The sequence below is a fragment of the Pundamilia nyererei genome, unplaced genomic scaffold (genome assembly GCF_000239375.1).
Source record: "Pundamilia nyererei isolate P.nyererei 1_Seehausen unplaced genomic scaffold, PunNye1.0 scaffold00084, whole genome shotgun sequence".
NCBI classification, from domain to species: domain Eukaryota; kingdom Metazoa; phylum Chordata; class Actinopteri; order Cichliformes; family Cichlidae; genus Pundamilia; species Pundamilia nyererei.
Window position 1 is genome coordinate 1,790,619 of NW_005187485.1, and position 5,438 is coordinate 1,796,056.

The following is a 5,438-nucleotide window of genomic DNA, read 5'->3' on the forward strand; positions in this document are numbered from 1 at the left end:
CGTTTTGAGATGGGTCTGTAGCTTGACTGAAGAGTCGAATCCAGGTTCGGCTTTTTCAGCAGAGGTTGAATAACACCCTGTTTAAAGCACCTGGGGACAGAGCCAGACAGCAGAAAACAGTTTATCAGTGTGACCACAGAGGGCTCAATGGTGTCAAAAACTTTGCAAAATGACGAAGTAGGTAGGACATCAACTGGACTCATTGAGGGTTTCATTTGGGTCACTATTTCTGATAGGTCTTCTACAGAAACTGGGTGAAAGGATTCCATAATTACAGGGTGTGGAAGATCATGGTTGAAAGGACTATCTGAGGGAGCTATGTTTCCTCTTAGGTTACTGATTTCACCTTGGAAAAATCTTAGAAAGTCATTGCAGCCCTTATCTGAAAAGGCAGGTACACACGAAGTTGGGGGGGACACTATGTTATTTACTATGTTGTTTCTTTTCCCTGCTGTGAGTAGTTTAGAGAAATAAGTGGCTCTCGCATCTTTCACCATGTTGTTGAAGGTAGATAATACTTCTTTTAAGTGGAGCTTATGAACCTCACGTTTTGTGGCTTTCCACAGACATTCAGTTTTACGGCAAATTCGCTAAAAGCTGTGAATAGCTTCAGAGGTTCACCTGTCTACAAAAAAACGGCATCTACAAATTTTGGAACATTTTCAGAATGTTCCTTTCATTATAAGATTCAGGGAATCTGGGGAAATCTGTCAGAGCAAGAGATAAGCCTAAAATTCAGTACTGGTTGCCTGTGATGATCAGGCAACACTGCATTAAAAACAGCTATGATTCTGTCATGGAAATCACTGCACGGGTTCAGGAACATTTCCAGAAATCATTTACTGTGAACACAGTTCACTGTGTCATCCACAAACGCAGGTCAAAGATCTGTCATCCGAAGAAGAAGCCATATGCGAACATGATCAAGAAATGCCATTGTCTTCACTAAGCTAAAGCTAATTTAAAATGGACTCAAGCAAAGCGGAAAAGTGTTCTGTGGTCAGATGGCTCTGATGGTTTGAGGGTGCATTAGTGCCTGTGGAACTGGCGGCTTGCACATCTGGAAAGGTCCCATCAGTGTTAAAAAGTATATACAGGTTTGAGAGAAACATCTGCTCTCATCCACATTATGTCTTTTTCAGGCAAGCGCTTGCATATTTTAGCAAGACAAGGATAAATCGCGTACTGCTACTATTATAACAGCATGGCTTTGTAGTAAAAGAATCTGATGCTGAACTGGTCTGCCTGCAAAATACAACAAAAACGAACTGCTGAACAGCTAGAATCATATATCAGACAAGAACGGGACAACTTTCTCCCAAAAGTTCAGCAACTGGTCTCCTCAGCCCTCAGACGTTTACGGCCTGCCGTTAAAAGAGGAGAGGATGCCAAATCGTGGTATAGAAAAGCCTCTGGGCCCTGTCCCAAATCTTTTGAAATGCACTGCTGCCATCAAATTCAAAATGAGCAAATATGCTTTTCTTAAAATTGTACATTTTTCAGTTGAAAGATTTGATGTTTTCTGTGTTTGCTTGTGAATAAAATATGGGCTTATGACATTTCCAAATCATTGCATTCTGTTTTTATTTACATTTTACACAGTATCCCATTTTTTTATTCTTTATTTTTGGGAATTGGATTTGTAAGATTTCAAACCTTTTTTGAGATTGTACCGTACTAATGTCCCTCTAATGCTAAAATATTTTGCAAAAGAAAAAACATATTTTGGTAAAGGTTTGGTAAGGTTCAGTTATATCTGCACACTGGGCATTTAAAAAAAATTCAAACAAAAATACTTTTTTTTTTTTGTTTTGCTGTTTTTCCTGTGGACTTGTGCTGCAATCTGCTGATTTCAGTGGAAATATAGACATGACTTTTATTTTTATTGCACAAAAGGACAAGAGCACAATGGTAAAATACAAACTGTGTCCAGGACAGAAACAACTGCATTAAGTTGCTAACAGAACGTTGGCTCTTTGGATGTCTTTGCACAGACAGAATGCTAACATAAAGCTATCCATGAACCCAGAGTGATGTTAAAGCGTATGTTGACTTCTGCCCAGCAGTCAGAACCTGAACTTCAACGGGTAATAAACGCAGTGATGAGCACTCAGGCTTGTTGCTGTTTGTGTTTTTGCATTTCAATCTGCACTTTGAAGACTCTTGGGGTTGCTCAGCTTTCATAAAAAACTAAAAGAAAGACCTTTATCCTCAGGGATTTGTGTCACTGTGGAATAGTAGCCTAAGGTTTATGTTGGTAACAGGAAATAATGAGACAATGTATTTCAGGTAATTTATAGAGTAAAGCAACATCTACTGTAACTAATGACTTTCACTGGCAAGTAAGTGAAGTATTGCAATACTTTTATGGGTACTGTGTGATATATTACTTTTTTGAGTAACATTCCCAACACTGGGTAAGGCCTCATAGTATCACATCTGTTGTGTAAAAGTGCTTTTGAAATCACAGACTACACAGACAAATGTCTTTATTTTTGTAAAGTTAAAAATATTCTAAACTAAGATTCATGTGAAATATGCCTCTGCATACTTAGCCTGATTATTAATTTATATTTAGTTTAGATTTGAGTGTTGAGCCTTGAATGCTTTTCTGCATTTTTATGAAGAATAGATGGTAAAAACTGTGATGTTCTTTCTTTGTTTTGTCCTGTTTCACATGGTTTCTCTCAGAGAAATCCAAGGCTTTGCAGACATTCAACATTCAGAAAAGGGTCTTAAGAAGTATTCACTGAACTCTTATTAAAACCCAAATAAACACAGTGCTCAAAGAAGGATCTACTTAAGTTTTTTTTCCACTTCACAGTTTCAATATTTTTGCTTTCCCCGAACTATTAAATTTTAAGGTCTTCAGGTTCAATAAAAAGAAAAAAATATATATATATATTTTTAAAAAGCAGTGTTGTTTAAAATAAATTTTGCCATATGCTATCTTCACATTTATTTGTTTTTCATGCAAGCAAACTGTGTAAGCTTCAGGATTGCATTAAAGACTTACATTTTCAGCGCAGCATGAGGTGCACTCACTGTGGCCGAGCACATCAGTGCAGCAAATGGTACTTCAAGCAAAAAGTGTTTCCCATTGTCTGGAGGATTGGACCTTTAGAAATTCTCATCTCCCTCACTCTGTTGAGGTAAAAGTTGCCCTCCATTACATCAGGAAGCAGCTAGCCTATCACAAGGGGCTTTTCTGAGTTTTCACACAGCACATATGCTTAATTGATTCAGCACAAATGTCAAAAGTGAAGTGTTTAAAGTGAGCAGTGTTACTGCTGCAGCTCCGGTCTTGCAGCCTAATTTATTGTGAAAGCCCCTGGAGGTTTGCAAGTAGGCTACAACATCACCAGTGCCATGGTTTGAGGAAATGTTGCAATTCCTTCAGAAAACGAGCTCAACCTGGGCAAAACAATGTGATGATGAATAACTCGATGTTTTGGTTGATTCCAAGAGCATGTTGAAGGTGGTACAAACCTACAAGCTTCTGTGTCTGTAACTGGGTGAATCCTCTTTAAAAATATTACAAGAATGCGTTTTGCAACAATAACCACTCTAGGAGATTTATTGTGATTTAAAGTGGATATTTCCACTTTACCTGCAATCTTTTCTTGGTAAGCTCTGCCAAGTAGTTACTCAAAGACAGAAATCACTAAAGTTTTTGGTCTTCTATAAAGTAATACCAAGCATTCATATCTAAAAAAAAAAGGCTTAAAAATACGGTCATTAAAGTTGAATTAAGAAGCCATAAAAAGAGGAGAAATATAGAATAATTACAAGCTGCTCAGTTTAATATCCAGGCATTGAACTAAGTAACACTAGTTCTGATATGAACCATTAAATCATAGAGCATTAGATGGATTAATGGTTGTAAAAATGTAGGTGGAAAATTGAATGTAGTTTTGTGACTATCTATGTGACATAGAGGAAATTCTTTTAAAGCACTGATATTCTGCCTTTCCTCGGGTTTTGTCCTAATTTGATCCTAATGTGAGCTGTGCAGTTTTACAGTGAATAAATCAACATGACTTCACGGGCACACTCGTGCAGGAGTCCAAGTATTCCTCCTATCCTGCCTTCAAGGGCTACAATCATAAAGATAATATAAAGCAGAATTTACTCACATTTAGATGAATGTGTAGAGATGAGCTCCACAAGGAGAGCCAAGAGCTGACTCAGTCTTCATAAACATGGATGATAACACATAAAGGGGAACTGAATTATATTCAGAGGTCAAAAAGTCCAGGGAACCCTTGCTTTATACTACAGTGTTATAAATGGTTTGTCAGTATAGTCATAAAGGACACTGGACACAAGACTGCAGTTCAAAATGATTGTTTTTAATGAACTATGAAGAAGAACATTAGAGAAATAAAATGACACATGATCACACATCGTAATGCTTCGCTGCACCAAGACAATCTGGCAGAAAACACAGGGAAGAGTATTTATACTGAGGAAACTATTTAGATTATTGATGACAGGAGCTGGTGTAAAAGAGAAACCCCAAACTATTATACACATACAAAGCAATGAATTAACATGTTTTTATTTAAATTGATTATTCTGATTAAGCATGAGATTGTTTTTTTCATAGAAATGAAACTGATTAATGACATTACCCTACCCAAAGACCAGCTGCAGATGTTTTCAAGCTTCTTCTGAATGACTTGATTTATTTATAGTGTAACTTTATTCACAAGTCAGCTTATTTTCTACTAGCACTCTGCCTGTGGCCTCGAACTCTAGCGCCCTCCAGTTTATCACATTCCCAGGAGTGAAGTTCAGATCTTCTAAGCTGGATCTCACAAGGGGAAAGGTCATAGTTCCACATGCGGACATCAGACATCATCCCAACAAAACACTGATTGATGTCAAATCCCCCGCCATGGGAATCCTGCTCCTGTATAAATTGCAGAGAGTTAGGATGAGTTCTCACAGAAATATATTCATACAATAAATAAATTCTCCAGAATACCCAGAAAGTATGAATTTACCTATCCTATGATAACAACTGGATCAGTGATGACCAATCCCCCAATGAATTTCTTTATTGAGGGCTTTCCGTTAAGCCACAGCTGCACCAGTTCAGATTCGGAATCCCAAGTGGTGCAAATAGACTGCCACGATTCAGCATGTAATCCTGGCCTGTAACTGTTACTCTGTTGTTTCTGACATAGATGTCAATCACATTACTTCCTGCTTCCTTGAATACCAGGAAGCCATTGTTGAAAGAAAGCTTGTATAGAGAGAGAAAAGGTTGTGGTTCCTGTTGAGGTCTGTAATGCACCTGCAGAAATCATGGTAAGATAAATGATATATGATAAATTATATATTAGGGGTGCAACGATATTCGTATCGATATTGAACCGTTCGATACAGTGCTTTCGGTTCGGTACGCATATGTATCGAACAATACAACATTT

At 37.6% G+C, this 5,438-nt stretch overlaps 1 pseudogene; it reads right to left on the reverse strand.

Annotated features, from left to right (window-relative positions):
• Positions 1-4,696: 4,696 nt before the first annotated feature.
• The window catches only part of LOC102210826 (serum amyloid P-component-like), a 3,007-nt pseudogene continuing 2,265 nt past the window's right edge, over positions 4,697-5,438 (reverse strand).